Raw genomic sequence first — 9623 nt, forward strand, 5'->3', positions numbered from 1 at the left:
GGGGCATTATTGGTGTATCTGGCACCGCTGAGGGGCATTATTGGTGTATCTGGCACCGCTGAGGGGCATTATTGGTGTATCTGGCACCGCTGAGGGGCATTATTGGTGTATCTGGCACCGCTGAGGGGCATTATTGGTGTATCTGGCACCGCTGAGGGGCATTATTGGTGTATCTGGCACCGCTGAGGGGCATTATTGGTGTATCTGGCACCGCTGAGGGGCATTATTGGTGTATCTGGCACCGCTGAGGGGCATTATTGGTGTATCTGGCACCGCTGAAGGGCATTATTGGTGTATCTTGCACCGCTGAAGGGCATTATTGGTGTATCTTGCACCGCTGAAGGGCATTATTGGTGTATCTTGCACCGCTGAAGGGCATTATTGGTGTATCTTGCACTGCTGAAGGGCATTATTGGTGTATCTGGCACTTCTGAGGATCCCTTGTCCTTGCTCCGAAGACCAGAACCTTGTGATTGTGTCGAGACGCCATCAGGTCTACATCTGGTAGGCCCCACTTGTCCACTAGGAGTTGAAAGACTTCTGGATAAAGGCTCCACTCTCCGGCGTGTACGTCCTGATGACTGAAGAAGTCCGCTTCCCAGTTGAGGACCCCCGGAATGAGCACTGCCGATATGGCTGGCAGATGGCGTTCCGCCCATTGAAGAATCTTTGACACTTCCAACATTTATGTACGCCACTGTGGTGGCATCGTCATACTGTACTTGAACAGGCCTGTTCTGTACTAGAGGCCGGGCAAGTTTCAGAGCATTGAACACTGCCCGCAACTCCAGAATATTTATCGGGAGGAGAGATTCCTCCCTGGTCCACCGACCCTAAAGAGAGTGTTGCTCCAACGCCGTGCCCCAACCCCGCAGACTGGCATCCGTCATTAGGAGGACCCAGTTGGAGATCCAGAAGGGACGACCCCTGCTCAATTGTTGGTCCTGTAGCCACCAGCTCAGTGACAGACGCACCTACGGAGTCAAGGAGATCATGTGAGATCTGATCCGGTGAGGCAGGCCGACCCACTTGGCAAGGATTTGCTTCTGCAGAGGGCGAGAGTGAAATTGAGCGTACACTACCATGTCGAAAGCCGACACCATGAGGCCTAGTACTTGCATCGCTGAGTGTATCGACACTTGTGGGCGAGAAAGGAAGCATCTTATCCTGTCCTGAAGCTTCAGGACCTTCTCTGGAGACAAGAACAAATGTTGGTTGTGTGTGTCCAGTAATGCCCCCAGGTGCACCATGCTCTGAGCAGGGACCAGTGAGGACTTCTGCCAATTGATGAGCCACCCGTGTGCTTGTAGGAATTGGACAGTCAGTTCCAGATGACGGATGAGAACCTCTGGGGAGTTCACCAGGATCAGCAAGTCGTCCAGATACGGCAGGATCCTGATACCTTGCCAACGGAGAATGGCCGTCATGACTGCCATGATCTTGGTGAAGATCCCGAGGAGCTGTAGTCAGTCCAAAGGGCAAGGTTTGGATTCGATAATGTAGGTTGCCAATAGCAAACCGTAGATACTGATGATGCGACACGGCAATAGGTATGTGTAGGTAAGCATCTTGTATGTCCAGGGATACCATATAATCCTTTGGCTCCAAAGCCAGAATAATAGAGTGAAGAGTTTCCATACGGAATTTGGATACCTTCACAAATTTGTTCAAAGAATTGAGGTTGAGAATGGGCCGGGAGGATCCATTCGGCTTCGGAACTAGGAACAGCGTTGAACAGTACCCCCTGCCCCTCTGAGACAGAGGCACCGGCACTATCACTCCTGTGTCCAGGAGGGATTGCACCACCAAACGTAGAATTTTTGCTTTTAAGGAATCCAAAGGGATAACCGTCTAGCAAAACCTGTGAGGGGCACGTGTCTTGAAAGAGATGGCGTATCCGCAAATGTCGACTTCCCTCACCCATGCATCTGAATTGGTCTATAACCATACCTGGAGGAGGTACTTTTAGCCTTCGGAGCCGAAGGATTAGTACTTGGTAGACATGCAGTCTTAGCAGACGCTAAGTCAGCAACAATCTTGTTCAAATCTTCCCCGAATGGTATGTCTCCCTTAAAAGGGATCACCTCCAAGGTCTTTTTAGAGTCCAGGTCCACCAACCAGGACCGCAACCACAGAATCTGGCGAGCCAAAATGGACATAGTAGACGCTTTGGCCGCCAGAACACCGGCTTCAAAGGTCGCCTCCTGAATGTAATGAGAGGCTGTGGTAATATATGAAAGACACTGTCTGGCATTCAGAAAAATTCAGAGGTAGCTCTGTCTCAACAGCTTGAACCCAGGCTTCAAACCTTTTGCAGCCCAAGAAGCTGCTATAGAGGGTTTATGTACAGCACCCGCAAGAGTGTAAATAGACTTCAAGCAACCCTCCACACGCTTATCCATCGATTCCTTCAGAGAGGTGATGGTAGTGACAGGCAGAGTAGAAGACACCACAAGACGAGCTACATGCGAGTCCACCGATGGTGGTGTTTCCCAATTTTTACTTAACTCTGCAGAGCTAGCATCTTTTTAGACAGGGAGAATTTCTTTCCTGGAGATAACCAGGATTCCTGACGTATGTCAACTAAATGGCCAGAATGTGGCAAAACTAATTTAGTAACCTTCTGACGTTTGAACTTATCAGGTTTCTTAGACGTATCTGGAGGGTCAGTTTCATCATCAATCTGAACAATCAGTTTGATAGCCTCCAATAGGTCAGGAACAGCAACCTGCGTTGTAGATTCCTCATCAGAAGCATCTGCATCAGTGTCTGATGGGTCAGTATATACCCCATCTTCATCGGATAAAGTATCCGAAACATGAGTGGATTGGGGGGAAGAAATGGCCCGCTTAGATGACCCTTTGATCCTAGGAGGGAGAGGGTTAGGCTTTTGTTTAACCAAAGACTGATTTAATTGCTGTAACTGAGTTGACAGAGTATCCGCCCATGGCGGATTAACTACAGGGACCATATGTGGCTATAATGGCACAGGAGATCCCACAGGGGGCATAAGTCTCATTACTAGCGTAGTCAGTAAATTAGAAAAAGCAGCCCAAGGTGGATCTTGGTGGTGCCACCGGTGCTGCAGACTGACTGAGGGGTACATAACCCCCGGTACCTGGACCCCCAGCTGGAATATTTTCCTCAGACAAATCTGTGGCGTCAGCACTGCATGATGCAGGATCAGCCACGGATCTCCCGCCCTGTGTAGCAGACATTATATGGAACTGTAGCCTTAGGGCGTAACAGTACAATATAGCCAGACACAGTACCTGACAAAAAAAACCCTGTGGAGTGCGACTGCAAATGCAGAACACAAATAGAGGATTTAAGTGGTATATGATGACTGAAATACACAGAGAAAAATACAAAAACAGTATATCCTGTGAAACATTACATATATATATATATATATATATATATATATATATATATATATATATGTATATACACATGTGTGAAGAGAGAGAACAAACCGCGCCGGTATGCGATTGCCGATCAACACTAGTAGTTAGACCAAAAACAATAATAGGTAAAAATCAATCAATAAATGAATATATATACCTATGTAATCTCCCTTGGAGGACACTCCCTTTAGTATAATAGGGCGTCTGCTAAACCTTAAGAATTAAGCATTGGTAAAGTGTTTCATGGGTAATGTAAATTGGAAGGTGGATAAGGCGTTTTTAAACGACCAATGGTGTCACATGAAATTTGGGAGACCAAAAATTTTTTTACAATTTTTTTGACAATTTATTACTAAGCACACCAGTAAAAAACAGTAAAACTATTAAAACAACAGATAAAAAATTGATCAAAAATCTTTAGAGCAGGCTAAAAATACAGAAAATTCATCCCTAAAAAAGTATATATATAATATATATATAAAATATGAGGAACAAAGACTGCCTAAAATGATGGTAAAAACAAGATAAAAAAGAACCATAAATTTGCTTAACTTGAGAGGATGGGTTAAGTCTGGTAACACCCAACGCGTTTCGTCCTATCTGGACTTCATCAAGGGGTCAAATATACATATATAGGACCCTGACACACGTAGCCCCCCCTCAGGGTATAGAACATAGGTGGTAATTCCAAGTTGATCGCAGCAGGAAATTTTTTAGCAGTTGGGCAAAACCAAGTGCACTGCAGGGGAGGCAGATATAACATGTGCAGAGAGAGTTAGATTTGGGTGGGGTGTGTTCAATCTGCAATCTAAATTGCAGTGTAAAAATAAAGCAGCCAGTATTTACCCTGCACAGAGACAAAATAACCCACCCAAATCTAACTCTCTCTGCACATGTTATATCTGCCTCCCCTGCAGTGCACATGGTTTTGCCCAACTGCAAAAAAATTTCCTGCTGCGATCAACTTGGAATTACCCCCATAGTGATACACGGAATGGAAACCACACAGCAGCTATAGGCACACACAGTCACATGTACAATGCAGAAATTATTACACAGAACAATAAGACTGCACTGGACTAGTAATACTACATAAAAACTATGTATGTATACAGATAAAACAATGCACAGTAAACACTGGATGTATATCACAGAATACTTGTACTAAATATTCCTGTAGTTATGCACTTGTTCTTAACTAACACTGTTTAAACGACATGTAGAATACTTAAAAGTGTCCTGTAAATGCACAGCGCTGATGAGGCAGACGGCTTTAAAGAGGAGACAGTGCCAGCAGACCCAGAATCAGCGCAGCTCTGTGTAATGGCGCCCAAATGCTGACAGGGCGTGAGGGAGAGAGATGCAGCTCCAAGGCGGGAACATCTGCTGTAGATGGCGCCTGGGGGAGGGGCTACAGGTCAGCGCCTTATATCCTCTGCTGGACTTCACCACTGGGTACTATGGAGCCTGTAATAAATGGCTCCTTGCCCTGGTAATTATAGTGGGGTCCCTGCACAGCCAGTGTCCACGCAAGCGTCGCGGTCCGTCTCTGGAGACCGCAGCCGGCTCACGATTTCAGCGGGTCTCACCTGGGGGGCCATCTTACCTCCTCCCTAACATGCAGCCACGTGATACAGGAGAGCAGCAGCGGTATGTGTGCCTGATGAGACCGGATCGCCTCCGCTGTAAGTACCCGGCAACCAAGGCGCGGGAGTATACAGCGCCGCTGAGGGAGGTGATGGAGCCGCAGCACGATATGTCAGTATGACATATAGCATCAAGTGCCTATGCTGGAGCCCTTGAAGTCTTCTTTCTTCTCAGAAAAGCTCTTTTCAGGGCTGCTTAGAGCAGCCCATCCTGTTAGCACCAACTTACAAACTGAGCTCCAGTGCCTGGATGCGGGGATATAGAGGAGGCGGTGCAGTGCATCTTGGGAACAGTCAAAGCTTTAGCCTGTTGGTGCCTCAGATCAAGATCCAACTCTACACCCCGATGTTATTCCCTGTGGAATACCAGTGTACCCCGCTGCAGAAAAAGCCATTACTTAGTGTTTAAAATAAGAAGGCACATTTTCAGTTTGCCAAAAGGCATGTGGACGACTCCCCAAATGTATGGAGGAAGGTGCTCTGGCCAGATAAGACTTGGTTTTTCGACCACCAAGGAAATCGCTATGTCTGGCACAAACCCAACACATCCCATCACCCCAAGAACACCATCCCCACAGTGAAACATGGTGGTGGCAGCATTATGCTGTGGGGAAAGATGGATAGTGCTAAATACAGGGATATTCTTGAGCAAAACCTGTTTCAGTCTGCCTGTGATTGGACACTGGGACGGAGGTTCACCTTCCAGCAGGACAATAACCTGAAGCATACTGCTAAAGCAACACTCAAATGGTTTAAGAGGAAACATTTAAACGTGTTGGAATGGTTGAGGCAAGACCCAAGTGGCCTAAGGGACCTTTTCCATCAGGGGGAGGAGCCATGACACAAGGGGGAGGAGCTACGCCAGCGGTACAGTTGCTCTAGTATCCACGCCACCAACTATTACCTTTAGTAATTAGGTGGCGAGCGAAGCGGAGCGAGCCACCGTGCCCGAAGCGTGGCGAGCGTACTTTTCGGGTACCTTGTTCGGCCGTAGCTCCTCCCACTGGTGACGGGTCTCCTCCCCTAGGTACAACAGAAGGTCCCTTCTCCCACTCCGATATAGAACCAACCGTGTTGGAATGGCCTAGTCAAAGCCCAGATCTCAATCCAATTGAGAATCTGTGGTCAGACTTAAAGATTGCTGTTCCATCCAAAATGAAGGAGCTGGAGCAGTTTTGCCTTTAGGAATGGGCAAAAATCCCAGTGGCAAGCTCATAGAGACTTATCCAAAGCGACTTGCAGCTGTAAATGCCACAAAAGGTGGCTCTACAAAGTACTGACTTTTTTGAGGGGGATGAATAGTTATGCACGCTGAAGTTTTCTGTTATTTTGTCCTATTTGTTGTTTGCTTTACAATAAAAAAAAATAAAAAAATCTTCACAGTTGAAGGCATGTTCTGTGAATGAAATGATGCAAACCTTCAAACAATCCATTTTAATTCCAGGTTGTGAGGCAACAAAACATGAAAAATGCAAAGGGGGGTGAATACTTTAGCAAGGCACTGCAATCTATATCATCTTTATCTATATCATATATATCTATATAATCTTCATCATATCTATATCTATATAATCTATAGCATATAATCTGTAGCATCTATATCCATGTATCATCTATAGCTATAGGATCTATATCTACATTATCTATCTATATCATCACTATCTATATCGTCATATATATATATATATATATATATATATATATATATATCTCATCTTTATCTATATATTTTATATCTATATCATCTATTTCATGTATATCTATATCTGTATCATCTATAGCATTTATATCTATATAATATATATCATCAATATGTATATCATCTATATGTATATTTTTATCACCTATATCTATCTATATATAAATCTGTATCATCTATATATCATCTATATCTTTATCATCTATGTCCATATCAGATAGATAGATAGATAGATGAGATATATATATATATATATATATATATATATATATATATATATATATCTCATCTATATCTATGAGTTATATATATGACAGATGGCTGTATAGATAAATGGCCCTTGCCCCGAAAGGTTTGGATTTTTTAAATTAATACCCTCCTAGTATTTCAAATTGGATAATGAAGGGTATGTGTAACTGTCAATAATCTCTATTCTTTTATACCTCTCGTTAATTTCACTTCAAATCCACTGCTTCCGCATTGCACTAAGCTGCCTTTATCTTTGTCCAGTCACTAATGTTCTGTGAATAGCTTTCCTGGTGATATCGCCCACTGCTGGTGAGCTGTGTTTTGCCAGAGTTCTGAAGGAGTGCAAGACAGGGCTGCAGCAGCAGCAGCAGCACCACTATGACATCACAGCATGACCTCACAGACAGATCAATGCATTTTCATGACTGGGGCCCTGGCCCCGAAAAGGGGTGTTTTTTTTTTTTTTATTGAAAAACCCGCTAGTATTTTAAGTTGGATAATCAAGTGTATGTGTACCAAGTTTGGCCCAGATCTATTAAGGAACATAGGCGCTTATGAAGATGAAACATACAAATATATACACATATACAGTCTCTCTCTCTCTCTCTATATAATATATATATATATATATACACACACACACATATACATATATACATACATACATACATACATACATACATACATACATACCCTGCATGTCAGGCGGCACTCCATTAACATGAGATATAATCAGTAATGCCAGTGCCCTCCAAAGGGAGAAAGGGACAATCCCCCTCCAAGTATACCACAGCAGTCAGGCGGCACTCACGGCGAGAAAAAAGAATACACAGACACCTTGCGGAGCGGTCAACGTTTCAATGCATAAAATACATTTTCGTCCTGACGAAAATGTATTTTATGCATTGAAACGTTGACCGCTCCGCAAGGTGTCTGTGTATTCTTTTTTCTCGCCGTGAGTGCCTCCTGACTGCTGTGGTATGTGTGTGTGTGTGTGTATATATATATATATATATATGTGTGTGTGTGTGTGTGTATATATATATATATAAATAAAATTAATGAGAGATGTGCAGCCCTGGACCCCTAAAGGGGTGGATTTTTATTTTAGTTTATTGTGCCACATGCTATTATTTGCTGCTGTATTTCAGCTTTTGTTACTGAACCATGTCATCTTCCCACAGGCTTCTACCAATGGTAATCCACTGCAGCACAGCTTCTTCCAACTGTCAGAGATCCAAGTGTAACACTGGCAATGTGCAGGGAGAACCAAACCTGTTGAGGCATCTTTGTCCTGGCAATGGGAGATTAAGCTGACAGTTACTACAACAAATAAATGTGGGAGGAGAGATATACAACTTGTGTGAGTAGAATAAGTCCATGGGCTGCATTTGTGAAGGGAGATCAGGGATGCTTTAATAATGATAGCGAGAATTTGTTGGGATGTTATGCTGATCTTGGTCAAATCCAGCCCCAGGCTGCTGTGTTTGGAATGGTGCCTTTTCCGATTATCTCTATGGCTACTGTGCTTAATGCTCAACCTGGACCGACAGGCCTGGCAGGCAGAAACTGCTCAGGCAAATGATGTCAGGGAATCTAGTGCAAGTCCAAAAAGACAGATGACACCCAGCAGGAGCAGCAAGCCAAGTCTGTGGAATCCACAGTACAGCTGGCTCGCCCCAGGGGGGTGCCTTTTTGAAGTGGAAGAGACATCACCAATGAGCTGTCAAATTAGTTCATAAGGCTGGAAATGCTGCAGAGATGGAGTCCCTCCTATGAAGAGGAGCAAGTTTAATAGATAAAGATTATACTAAATATCTATGGTATACAGAAAGCAAAAAATCATCTGACAATAAAATCCGCTAAAAAATATGTTGCCCCATAACGTTTATTTTTTTATCATGCACGGAGAGACACAGACACACAAGCCAAGCCTTTAGGCTAGTCAGCAACAAGTAATGCTTTCACAGCAACCCTTAATCTAATCTGCTATATGGTTTTATACAACCCTAGAGCTTGACTTTAATTGCAATAGGTTGGTGAAATAAATCCAACTTGTGAGACCAGAATTAGAAGTTACCTGTCTATCCAAAGGCTCAGTGCCATACACAGATATATAGTCACATATTCACATCATCGCTTGTGCTATAAAACTCACCTTAAGCCTGAAGAAAAGGTATAATTCAGTTTTAATAAATCAACATTAATAATGGCTAAGAAATGTTCCCCTGTAGATGTCAGCTCTAGAATTTTGGGCTGTGTAATAGAGAGCAGTCAGGCTAATAGCAAAAGCCGTGAAAAATAGTCATAGGGAACAAAATGAAATCACAGCCTTCTACAGACACATTACACAATGTAGAATGTGTATGTGCTCAGACAAAAGCACAAGTAAATATTTAAGTGGCTAGATAATAGAAATGTGTCTGTATTACTAAAGTGGCTAGTCAATGCTGGCTTACTATAAAAATGTGCAGTTTTACATATGGGACATAGGCAGTAACATTTTAGCTAAAAATAAGAATTTACTTACCGATAATTCTATTTCTCATAATCCGTAGTGGATGCTGGGGACTCCGAAAGGACCATGGGGAATAGCGGCTCCGCAGGAGACTGGGCACAAAG

At 43.7% G+C, this 9623-nt stretch overlaps 1 long non-coding RNA gene across 2 annotated transcripts in view; it reads left to right on the top strand.

Annotated features, from left to right (window-relative positions):
• LOC134927966 (uncharacterized) overlaps window positions 1–8873 on the top strand; it is a 95059-nt gene extending 86186 nt beyond the window's left edge. For both annotated transcript variants that reach the window (XR_010177792.1, XR_010177793.1), the window contains one exon: window positions 8186–8873. This is a non-coding gene — a long non-coding RNA (uncharacterized LOC134927966). The remainder of the gene's footprint in view (window positions 1–8185) is intronic.
• Window positions 8874–9623: the final 750 nt, after the last annotated feature.

This window comes from Pseudophryne corroboree, chromosome 5 (assembly GCF_028390025.1).
Source record: "Pseudophryne corroboree isolate aPseCor3 chromosome 5, aPseCor3.hap2, whole genome shotgun sequence".
NCBI lineage: Eukaryota > Metazoa > Chordata > Amphibia > Anura > Myobatrachidae > Pseudophryne > Pseudophryne corroboree.